The following is a 13,576-nucleotide window of genomic DNA, read 5'->3' as shown; positions in this document are numbered from 1 at the left end:
TTTGTAGTTACAAAAAATTCACACTACAATTTTTTAAATTGCAACATTTGCCATTTTAGAAAGTTGCATATTAATTGCTATGCTTTATTAACTTTTCATTTGTGTTTGTTCGCCAAATACCCTAAAAATCCTTGTAAATACTTTGTAATTGATGACTATCCTGTCAAAAAAATAAAAATAATTGATGACTACAAATTGTCTCCCTGTGGGGAAAATAGGTCTAATATAAATGCCCAATAATTGATTACACTATGCTCAAATATATACAAAACTTGTGAACTCATATGCTTTGCTCATGCATATATATATATATATATATATATATATATATATATATATATTTTAAATAGCAAAAAAAAAAAATTTATTAATTAAAAGTTATACGACATCTACAATAGAGATTCGACGTTAACAAATACATAAGATATATACTGAATCAAATAAAATTTTCCTTCATAAAAACTACGATCGATCGTCGAGTAGATCTTTTACTGTGGAACATCTCCCGTTTATATTGCTGGAAAATATAGCCTTGTTGGAGAGACAATCTAACGATCTTTTGTAGCCGTGAGGATTTTTTCTTTTGATTCATCTGTGTGTATTCGAAAACATGATAACTTTTTCATCAACGAAATAATTTCACGACAATCCATTAGATCTAATATTTTGGATTCAAAATTAAGAAAATTCTCCCCCGAAAAGAGGAGATAAACCTTGTCTTTTGAAAGAGCCCGGAAAACCCTTGTCTTTCAAAGGAGATCGGAAACCCTTTCTTTCGAGGGAGAAAAGTTCCTCCTAAATAGAGGAAGCATCATTATAAAACCTAAAAAAACTTTAAAGAAACAAAGATTGAGGCTTTCCACCGGTTAAAACCGATGGAAGTCCCTTCAAAATTCAACAATAGAGGCTAGGGTTTTGGAGAGAGCAAGGAGGAGAGAGGAGAGAAAATAAGGTTTATTTGGTCATTCATGGCTATATATATAAAGACGTGTAAATGTAATTTTACAATTCATCAATATATTCACCACTTTTACAGTTAAAAATTTTCATATTTCTTAACACCTCCACGTTTTTCCCTGTCTTATTTGTTAGTGTAACACCCTGATGAGTGACATTTATGTGACTCTTAGGGAGTAGTTTTAGAGTAATTTTCGTGTTTATTTCATCTTATTTTCCCCTATTTTCCTTTTATTCTCTTGTTTTCTCTTTAATAAAGTTTCTAGTTTATTTTGGTAATTTTGGAGCATTTTAGTTTATTTTCTTTATTTTATTAATTTTAGTTTATTTTCGTATTTTATTTTACTTTATTTGCTTGTATAGCTTTTATTTATTTTTATTAGTTTAGTGTTACTTCTCTTTTTCTATTTTATTTATTTTATTTTATTTGTCTCGGTTTCACACTTTTATCCTCGGGTTTGTTTGTGTGTAGGCTCGAGTTCAAGGTCCAAGTCAAACACCACCAATTTCACCCCTGAACCAACATCAACCCCTGCTGTAACCACCAGCACCCACCAATTCCACTCCAACTCAGCAGCCGCACCACCACCAAGGACCACCACAGCCATTTCCCTTGCTCCCTGCACCACCGTCCACCAATGACCACCACTGCTGCCCCCTTCACAACACAAACCAGCAGCCTCACCAGCCACTCAACATCCACTCACCAGCCATGCCACCTTCAACACCCCACAATTGCAACACCAACACACAACCCCACAACCACCAACAACAGCAACCACAGTACTTTCCACCACCAATCCGCGCAACCACGAAAACCCACAACTCTACCACGCATCACAACCACCACTACCCCTTGTTCTCACACCAACGCTGCAACCCAATACACAACCACAGCAACCTTACGCACCCAGCCACGCACCTAAACCACCATCAACCACCAGCACCACCTACAACCAGAGCAGCCACCAGTCGCCAATCCCCTGCTCCCTCACTCAACTCCGCGCAACCTTCACCACACAAACAAGCAGCCGCAACCACCAACCAAATCAGCCCACCAATTAACCTCCTCCGTCCACCCTTCGCACCCAACAACCAGAACCCCCTATTGCCACCAGTCCACCACAATTACTCACCCGATTCCGCTATTTTCACCCAAAAATCAGTGCAAATCACAAATTGATCGGGTTCGGGCAAACCGTTGAGGGTTCGGTCGAAGTACGAGTCAGAGACTTTTGAAGTTGTCCAAATTGAATAGGTGTGGTCGAACACACCCATGGTTCGACCGAACCAACCCCGTAGTTCGGCTGCACCAACCCGTGGTTCGACCGAACCACTTCACGAGCTTCTCACGCGAGTTTTAATGAAAATTGAATGACCTTGATTGATTGCTGGTTGATGAAGATGTCGGTGATGATTTTGAGCCGTTGATGATGGTTGTTCGATGATGATGATAGTAGCAGCCATAGAATGCGAAGGAGGAAGAAAGAAGAGGGTCTGATTTGTTTTTTTTTTTTTGTTATTTTCCTTTTGTTTTATTTTTATTTCTTTTCCTTTCCTTTTATTATTTCTTTTCTCTTTTATTTCTTTTCTCTTTTATTTTCTTTTTATTTCCTTCTCTTTTTCTATTCTTCCTAGTTTTATTAAGTTAGTATAAATACCCAATTTTGGGGGTAATTAGAACATATATTCAATAACTATCTATTCTACTCTCTAATTAGTTTTAGGTTAGGTTAGGATTAGTCTTCATTGGTAGAGAGAGAAAGTGTGGTTTTCTTCATTAATGAACTTGGATCTTGAAGAAGGAGCTTATTCAATCCTTTGTAGACCTTCATCTTCAATTAATGAGCAATCTCTTACTCTTTCTCTTTACCTTTGTTTTTGATTTTGCTTATTTGCTTTTATTTTTCTTCTTTGCTTATTAATCATGTTGATGCTTGTTGATTTGATGATTGATATTGTTTTCAACATGATTTGTGAGTAGTCACCTAGCCAAGGGTGTGGGGATGGTGTAGTTGCTAATTGTTCATGCTTTTAATGTTGGGGTTATGTTAATGGTGATTAAAGTCTTTGCATGCTTGATATTCTTTGGTCTTTCTTGCAAGTGCACATTGTTAGTTGATCAAAGATGAGTCTTTACTAACAAGTAACGGAAGTTGACTTAGTTGAGATTCATTACTATCGATTGTTATTTAATAGTACCTCCTAGTATATGGTTCTAATGTGGAAACATAGAGGCTATGTTAGGAGAAGCCAATTGACCCCGGAAGGCGGCTAGATTGGACCCTTTACTTCGATATTCATGCATGTTTAGTTTACCATTGATATGCTACTTTGTTATTGCATGATCAAGCGTCAACTTCACCTACCCATTTCCCTTGGTGCCTTAATGTTTTATTTCTTGTTTTAGCATCTTTAGACTTTAGTTTATTTATCTCCTATTCTAGACTAGCTTAATTGTTGATAACATTTGGTGGTGTTTATCCGTTCTCTGTGGTTCGATCCCTATGCTTGCCTTATACTCGTATTAGGTTTGTTTAGGTTGTATAAATTGTATTTGATCTAGGGATAGACAATTGACGACATGTTTATTCCCTTGTCACACCCCCAAATCTCCCTCTACGTAAATACTATATTTACACGTAATATCGTAGAGATAGATTTGGGCATATTACCACCACGTGAAAACGTAAGGCTTATTTAATTACTCAAATTACAGCGGAAAAATAACAACTTTTATTAAATAATAATAATAATAAAAAGAATAACCATAATAACTGTTTCAAAATAATCCAATAAAAACTCGTCCGCACATAAATAAAATTTAATTCTTAACTATGTGATCTCAATCCCGACTCTAGTATGCGCACGAACAACTTCACACCTAAAATCAAGACTGCTTACCAAAAATGGTAAACTGGGTGAACCAAAACAAGAAGGAAAACAGATTAGCAAAACGCTAAATACGTATAAGTGCAAGGCATGTAAATACTTTTATTAGGCAAACATGCTTTCGAATAACCATTTAAATTTAAACTGGCCACAAGTCACTTTCCAAAATTAGACTTTCCAAAAGTTAAATCTTCGAGGGTATGTAGTAATATCCATAAACCAATAAATTTCAAATTTATAAACTTTCCAATTTTAAGATATAACTCCAAACCAATTTTCCTCACCTAAGTGTGCACACCCCCAAGCAAGTTAAACAATACTCGAGGAAAGTCCAGAATTCAAATCTCATGGTCTTATTAACCAGTCTCGGGTAGAGGGACAATTAGAATATCAAATACTCAGGCTCATAATGAGCTGCAAATTAATTAATATAAGGTTAACTAAACAAACACAAAACTATAGATAATACTCTATTTGTGCATGGACTACCTAAATATAAACCTTTATACTTGTAAGATCAAGTCTTGTTAACAAGTTATTTTAGTATCAAAATAACAATCTTAGTATCATAATAGTATTGTTAGTATCATAAATGGGTATTAGAAAACATAATAACAATAATAATAATAATAATAATAATAATAATAATAATAATAATAATAATAATAATAAAGGATATAAGAATATGATAATTAAGGAAATAAGAAGAGTAGTATGTATATATATTGGCAGGGGATAAGGAGGGTGCGTGTTGCACCTTGCTGGCAGCAGGTGGCGTCAAGCAAGGAAGGCAGGGGCAGGTTTATTTCGGTGACAGTAAGGTGGGGGGCTAGTAGGTAGTTGGCGGCAGGGGTGGTGGCAGTATTTGGGTGCGGTTGCGGTGTTTAATTAAACAAGAAAGGAATTGAGGAGGGCGTGAGATTGAGAGTAGAGTAAAGAGTTTTTTGATTTTTGGTGTGAGGAATTTGTGAAGTGTTGAGGGTCTATATGTAGTGTTTAAAGGTGGAAAAGATAGAGTTCAAGAAGGTATAGGATTAGTGTGAAAACTTGATAAGTTTGGTTAGTTAAATGAATTTGAATGCCATTTAGCCTAGGTTAGTTTATGTAAAAAAAACTAATGAAAGATATTAGAGGAAAAATTAAGATAGATGTTAACTGGTTAGGGAAATAATATAGGAAGTAAGATAGATTAGGAGATTAATACTTAAGGTTGAAGATAACTATCTTCATACACGGCCAACCCTTTGACTTTTTTTATTATTATTTTTTTATTTTTTTTTATTTTTTTATTTTTTAAAATAAAAATTAAAAATCATACTTAAATAAATAAAAGGGAATTTTGACTTTTACCACCTTAAAAAAACCACTTAATTAAATTTACTACCTCAAAAAAAAAAAAAAAAAATTTACTTTACCACCACATAAAAAAAAAATATTTAATTTTACCTCCTAATCCTAACTCCGGTGACATAAACTGACTGTGGGGTCCGCAATCTGTCACTTCCCTCCAAATTTGTTGTTCTAAACCCGATTTCCCTCTCTCTCCTCCTTTTCTCACCTTCCCTATTCAATTTCTCTTCAATTTCCAACCTTCCTCCTCTGAAATTTCTTTGCTCTCCTCTGAAATTTCTTCTCTCTCCTTTGAATTTGCATTCCCTCCATGAACCACCCTGCTCATATTCTTCATGTTTGAACTAAGAGCCTTGCAATTCACCTTCAAGCTTTCAATCTCATTGAGCAAGCACCTCCTCTGCAATTCATTAATAACAGCATTGATATTAATTTTATTTGAACACAATTACCATAATCTAACCTTAGTTTTTTTATCCAATTGAAATTTCAAAAAACCCCCAAATTAATTTTGACTAACTGTAGACACCCAAAACCAAACCAAGTGATGAATACCTTTCATGTCATTTGATTATCGAACAAAGCGAAAGTGTGAAAAGTCTAGTGATGATGATGTTTTTATTAAAATCTCTTCTTTCTGTTTTTGAAAATATTTCTTTTCTTACCCTATTTTTGAAAAACGTGCATTCTAGTTTAGTTTGGTCCAATATAAGGGTCCAATAATGGTGTAGTTGGAGGGGGTTTGAAAAGACCTTTCCAACGATATATTATAAGCCCAATTCCGATGAATAATGAGGAAGTTATGGCCAAAATACTAAACTGGGCCCGGTTTGGTTTTTATATGCGGCCCAATGATCTAGAGGAGGGCCTATTATTAATTATCATTCCTAAAGCTATTAGGATTGATTATAGGCTTCTAGAATACTCTAGAAGGTTCTCTTAAATCCTAATGGAATTACGATTGATAATTATGTTTTAAAGAGTTTGAAATTGAATAAAACTACTCCTTTTAAGAATCCTTGTTTTGTACGAAGTGGAATATATTCATTTTTATTTTCGTGCCTCATAATATTTATCCAAGTTTTATATGGTTGGATAGATCTTGAAATTATCTTTCTAATGATATATTATAATATTAAATCCGAACTATAACGAAAAAGATATGAATTAGATATGAAACTCTATCCAAAACTGACACCCTTCCACTATTTAGGCCATATCTTTTTATCTACAAAATATTTTAATCTGATTTAAATTGGGTTGGAAAGTAGACTTTAATATAGTTCCAACTACATATTTTATGACTTATTTGGACTTTCGGATCAAAAGATATGATAAAAACAAAAACGCATGAAACTGATTATTAGCGCCTGACGCTAAGCATTAGCGCCTGACGCTAAGGCTTGGCGCCTGAGCTAACCTTCAGCGCCTGGCGCTAATTTCCAGTGTCGACGCTAATCAAGTTTTATGCGCGTCAGAACTCTGTTTCGATTTTCTATCTTTTTGGTTGATTTTCTCTATAAATAGCTTTCTAAAAATTCGTTTTCATTCACCAACTCTCATCAAGATTTTCTTGATTATTCTCTCTCTCTCTCTTTTCTAAACTAGACTTCTCTCAAATACAAAATTACGCATTCGCAAGACTTAGATACACCTAGCCATATTCGAAGTTGCCTTTTCCCTAGACGTGAATGGTTTAATTTATGAGGGTTTGGTCCCAAATCTCTCTTTCAATCTTTTAATTTAATTGTTTTGTTTATTATTTTCCTTGAAGTTACTAACGTGTGTATTTTGTTATTAGAAAGAGGTACGAGGCATCCAAGTAAGTACTTTAATGGTTTAATTGATATTATGATATAGAAATCATGCTTAGATTGTTATTTTGATTGTATCATGTTAGGATGTTTTTCCTTAATTTGATGTTTAGGGTGACAACAATAAATTCCTAGTATCATGTCTAGGGTAACTTTAATATTAAGATTGATTAAAAGTATGATGTCTTTTATGTTATTCCTAATATTTATGATTGTTAGTATCATGTTAGGGTTAAAGCTTTGATTTTTATATGCTTAGTGACATGCTAGGGTTTGTTATTAATCTTGTTAGTATCATGCCTAGGATCTTGCTATTATTATTATGCTTTAACATGATGATCATGATTATAATTATTATTGTTGATTATTATTATGTTGCTTGATATTTATTGTTATTGCTTGATCACACCTTTTATACATGTTTAAAGGGAATTGGTACTTGTAATCACTCTTAATCAGATAATTAATAATCTTGTTTAGGGTTAATTTGATTATAATTCAAGTGATCGCCAATAATAGATTTATTTGTGCATTAGATTCAACCAACATAGATAAACAGGTTTAGGGTTAATCCTATTTATTGCATGTTAGTCAGAAAGTGCACATGAATACGATTAGAATAAAGTAGAGGCCTATTATTAGGGCAGGTTTAATCTCTTTTAGGTTGGATTTGTACCTTCATCCCCGAACTACTAGTCATGGTTCCAGACCTATTGAAGTTGACGATCTCATGGATCGTTAAGGGGTGTAACCTTCACCCTGTGAACGGTTTACAAGTTCCTAAAACTTGTTGGCGACTCTTTTGCTCTATCTTCTTTCCCTTTGGACGCCACCGTACTTTAGTGTATGATCACAGTGGGGTTCAAGCTAGGGGTAATGCTTGAAATATTCCCTACATTTTTTTGGCGACTCCAATGGGGAGGATTTCTATTTTAATTCCTGAAATTTATTTCGGCAATGATTTAGAATGAGTGGATGAGACTCGAAAAGTTCTATGTATTTCATGTGCGTAATTTTGATTAACATTATTGTTATATGCGTAAAAAAGATCTCATTGGAAAGACCATCCGTAATGATTTAAAAACGTAGGATTTTTACACGTACGAAATTTGAGGAATATCTTTCACAACTAGAATTGAAATAATGTTGCGCGAAACTGGAAAATTTTATCGAGCACAGAAAGCTGCTGAGGCATGTAGGAACTAGCGTCAGGAAACAGAGTCTAGCGCCACTGATTTGACTTTAGTGCCAGGCGACAGCTTTTGTCGCCAGGCGCTAAAGCCAAATCGTTGGCGCCGGCCTCTGTTTTCTGGCGCCAAGTTCTTCCAATATCGAGCCAGAAATATGCGTTCTAATTTTAACCAGTTTTTAGCACTGTTTGCTCGATCCTACTTCCTAATTGAGTTTTTCTCACTTTTCTGAAACCCATATGTGTTTTACATATGGACACAACCCTCTGGGAATTCATGCTCCATCTACCTGATTGAACGCTCTGTGCAACAAAGGGTACATCCGAGAATGTTGAATTCACCAAACCATGGAAGCGAGTTTTTGTTTAAATTCGCGGTGTCCCATCCACTCGCGCCAACCCTTCACGGTTAGGCTTCCGCGCGGTGCATCTGAACAATTAACCATGGACCCTATTTGACTAACCCATATCCCAAACTTTAGAGAACTAGAGCCATGGTTAGGTTGCAAACTCATTGCATCATATTAATTGTGCCTACTTGACTAATTGTGCATTATTTGTTGTGCATACTCTATGTATTTTTCGTAACCGTTTGTTAGACTTGTGTTAAGCCTAAATAAAGTAATTAAGTACTAAAAGACTTTGTTTAATTAATTAATTAATTAATTTGAGCTAAAAAATATACCTAAAATCGAGTCATAGTTCCTTTAAGTCAACCCGAATTTTTATTCCCGTATATTGCACAAGTGTCAAATTGTTTTGGTCATAGACGGAGTTCTAAGAAGAACTATGAGTCGTAAAACTTATGGATCTGTAGCCCCGAGTTTTATATTTAATTTGGCGTTGGTTGCATCCCAATCAGAGTCACAGATCAAAAGTTATGACTAAAATACAACAGCCTGTCTTAGGTTCATGCATGAGTCGGTTTTCTCCGTCATTTGAGTTGGGGGTACATTCTATTCCTAATTTTTACATATTTATCCATCTACATCACCTTTCCATTTTCTACATGATCCCTTCATATCACAACCTTCATTATTCTTGCCTTCTTCCATCTGTGCATTTTGAATAGAGTTGAGTCAAATAATTAACAATGAATATCCCTAATTTTCCTTTCCATAGTACTTGGTCAAGAAAAGAAGGGCGATTAATCAAGGACAACATATTTGTTCAAGTTCTACTTTTTGATAAACCAGCGAGTCGAAAAAGAAAAGCTAAGAAGATAATGGAAAGTTAAGAAGAAGTCAATGAACTCAAGAAGTAGTTGGCTGACGTGACTGAAACATTGAAGGGTTTAACCCTCAAAATCAATGACCCTGTGAAGCAACAACAAATGGAGTTCATGCAAGCTAAGAGAGCTCGAGCAAGATATCCAATGACTACAAGTTTCAGGGCATTAGTTCACAAGGTGTCTCGCTGGATAAGGAACTTCTTCCGCATAAGTTCAATGCCAACGACATCCCAAAATTCAAGGCAACATATAACCCTTATCTTCACTTAAGAGCCTTTGAAACTATAATGAGCATTAAGGGGATTGATAAGAAATTCTTTCATTCCTTGTTTTCTTTATCACTTGAGACCGTTTGTCAACTATGGTTCTTTTCCCTTGACAAAGAGAAAACCTCTTCTTTGGATTCCATAACAAACGCTTTCATAGATAGATATAAGTGCAACATTCAAGACGAAACAGACCACAAACAACTTGAGATGTTAAAACAAAAAGAAAACGAAGGGTTCACTTCTTTCTTCAACAAATGGAGGGAAACTTCTGCTAATATGGTTAAGGTTCCTACCGAAAAATATTCTGTAAGGATGTTCATAAAAAACCTTCAAGAAAAATATGCAAAGCACTTAAAATATCAACACAACTTGAATACTTTCAAGGCTGTGTATAATATAGGCATTGACATTGAAGATGACCTTCTGAAAGATAATAGTGCGAGAGGAAAGAAGAACGACCATCCTTCTTCTTCCTCTCCCATTAATGAAGTACATGCTATGAACACCTCTAAATCGCGAATCCAAAGGTCAAAAAGAGTGTTCACTCCACTCGGTATGAGTAATGAAACAGCTTTCGAGAAGCTACATCACAAAGGACTAGTCATGCCCATAGGGCCCATTAAAGATCTAGTTCCAGAAGCCAGGCCACCCAAGTGGGACCCTAATAAGAATTGCAAATATCACCAAGGAAAGGGTCACGACACTGAGGAGTGTTGGAAACTCAAAGAAGCTATTCAAGATCTGATCGATAACAATAAAACTTCCGAGGTTCTAGCCATTGAAGAAGATCAAACATCCTTCGATCCATCACTTCTTATCACACCTGTAGGTGAGCCCATGATCGAGACAACTTATATAACCTCTCTCGATGAAGTGGCCATAATTGAGGAGGATGAAAGTCTTTTCTTAGATAATACCAGGGAAGACTCGTCAAGTCTAAAATAGGATGTTCGAAAACTGCAAGATGTCGTTGCTATGCTCTTGAATGTGGTAGAAGGACTAGCAAATTGGGTGATGGTTATCGAACAAAATTCTTGCCAAGGATTTAATGAAGAACTCAATGCTCCTAAGCCACGGGCAAAATGGACCATTGAAGAATACATACCAATAGGAATGACTTACAATGAAGCTTTTGACTGTCTTCACGATCAAGGTCTCATTCACCCCATTGGTCCCAGTCAAGACCCTCCGCCTGAAAAACGGTATCCCAATTGGGATCCAAAATCTTATTGTCGATACCATAGAGGTCGTTGTCATACTACCGAAATGTGTCTCGCCCTCAAGGATCGTGTTCAAGACCTCATTGATTCAAATCTCCTTCATGTTCCTCCGCACGACAAGAAGGCCAAGATTAGTAACGATAGTAACAGTGGCTGTAAAGGAAAGAAGGACGACTATCCTTCTTCTTCCAAAAACACCTACTCTAGTAACAGTGTGGGTACCTTCAATGAGATCTTAGCCATGGATAATCGAGGATTTAGAAAGAAACTAAGAAAGGATTTCACCCCTATTGGAATTAGCTACGATAATGCTTTCGGTCGACTCCATGCCAAGGGACTCATTACTCCTATTGGACCTATTCAAGATCCCCCACTTGAGAAGAGATTGCCTAGTTGGAACCCAAATGTACGCTGCAAGTACCATCAAGGTAGGGGTCATACTACTGAGAGCTGTTGGAAACTAAAGGAAGCAATCCAATATTTGATCGACAATAACAGGCTTCCAATACCTCCAGTCGGCAAGAACACCAAGTGATGATGAGCCAAGGGACAGGAAGAAAGCTTCAACGACAAGATTTCATGATCTTTTTTCTATTTTTTATTCACCTTTTCCCCAATAAGTCTAGCATAGGCACCTTTCTATTCTCTTTAGATTTATTTTGTAGGATCATTATTTCTTTTCCTTAAATAAAATGAGCATTTTATTCTCTTACATATGATCATCACATTGCATTGCATAAAAAAAAAAATCCATGTCAAAGTAAGCACAAGGTATACTAATGATTTGAGGCACCTCTTGTAGCCACATCATATCACATTTCATCCTTCAAATATACAATCCTTTTTTTTTATAAACCACTTTGAGCCTTGTCTAATGACAGACCTTTCATTTTTCAACCCATATCTACCTAATCTTGGGATAGGATAGTGTGCAACTTATGCAATTTTCAATATCATAAAAAGCTTGAGTGACTTCAAAAGATTAAAATAGCAAAAAAATAAGTAAAAAATAAATAAATAAAAGTGTACAAAAGGGCAAGCGTTCCAATGTCTTTGACATGAACATGTCTTTGATATGAATACGTCTCAGATTGCGTCTCTTATCGAGTGCTCGGTACCGTGCCTGAGAAACATGAATGCCAAGTGAGTGATAGACTGCATGATCGGGATTGCCCACACTTATAAAAATAAAATAAATGCTAAAGCAAAAGAGAGAGCTAAAAAGAGTAGAAAGTCTCAAGCATAAAAATACAAATATTCCAAAAGCAAAGTTGCACACCTTGGGGGCTTATCTAGGGTCTTGAGCCTTTATACCCTTCTTCTATAACCTTTAGACTAACCACGTTACAACCCTTAAAAAGACCTTTTTGAGGTATACACACTTGTGTGAGATTCGGCTAGAGCTACGTTCGGCCTGATTCCTAACGGATACGTAGGCAACCTCATATCGAGGTGCGACCGTAATAAACATGCATTCATATTCACACACCATGATCATATCAAGGGATCTCCTATGCTCATCCCTATTTACTTAGAGCTAGACTTGGGGGCTTGATCCCTACATCATTAGCTTACCTAGCCTAAGAGTCATCACCATTTGACTCTTTTCAATATATTTTCCCACACACTTAGCCCTTGCGGCCTAACTTTAGTGTCATTATCACACACATCACACATACATGACCAAATATACTTCCCTTAGGAACCCTTTGTCATGAAATCTTAACACAACGTTGAAGCATGCCTTGTCATATCACTCATCACTCATCATTGCATCACAAAGTATGAAGTGCTTAGCCTCCGTGCCTAAGTTACCCAAATACTTTCATCATGGAGTAAACAATTGAGATAGCCTAGGATGAATTAATCCATTGCAAAACATTTGACTAAGCTCATTCAACATGCACCTTCAAAAACTTCACTTCGATTCTTTTTCGTGTCTTTCTTTTTCGGAAGAAAGTCGGTACCCTCCACAAAAATGACGAATTTTTTTTGCGTTTTTGCATTTTCGAGTCGCACGATCACAATACAATGCACACACGGGTCATGAGTCACACGTGTCATTTCACTTCGAGTCGAGTCATCCTCGAGTCAATCACATCGAGTCAAGTTTATACCTTGAGTTATGTCAAATCAATGAATCAAGCAACGCTAAGTCTTAGGTCAACCCTAAAGAAAGAAATTGGCAAAGTCCTATAGTCAAAGATAAATACAGGTGCATCCCAGTGGCAGCAAGAACAGAATAAGGAAGACCCGACTCCAGCGCCAGACGACAACATCTAGCGTCTGGCAACAGATTTCAGCGCTTGGTGCTAGATCCCAGCGTCTGGCGACAGAGCCAAATCGCGGCGCCAAAGGCATTACAGCGGCGATAGAACGCTCAACCACTCAGAGCAGTTATTTCAACCTCTTTCAGCAATTTCGAGTTCCTTGGTACGCCAGTTAGCCTATATAAGCAATTTGACATGATTAAGTAGTCGGCTTGATTACAATCGTAATAAGTGATCGACCTGATGAAAGATCGTCTCACTTAGCTTAAAGCGCCTAAAACATTGGCTCATCGCAAGACATTGACGTACTGGTTCATAAACAGCAGAGACATCGGCATATTGGTTCATAAACAGCAGAGGCACCGACATAATGGTTCACAAGCA

This window comes from Chenopodium album, chromosome 4, assembly GCF_948465745.1.
Source record: "Chenopodium album chromosome 4, dcCheAlbu1.1, whole genome shotgun sequence".
NCBI lineage: Eukaryota > Viridiplantae > Streptophyta > Magnoliopsida > Caryophyllales > Amaranthaceae > Chenopodium > Chenopodium album.
Note: the sequence above shows the minus strand (reverse complement) of the source record.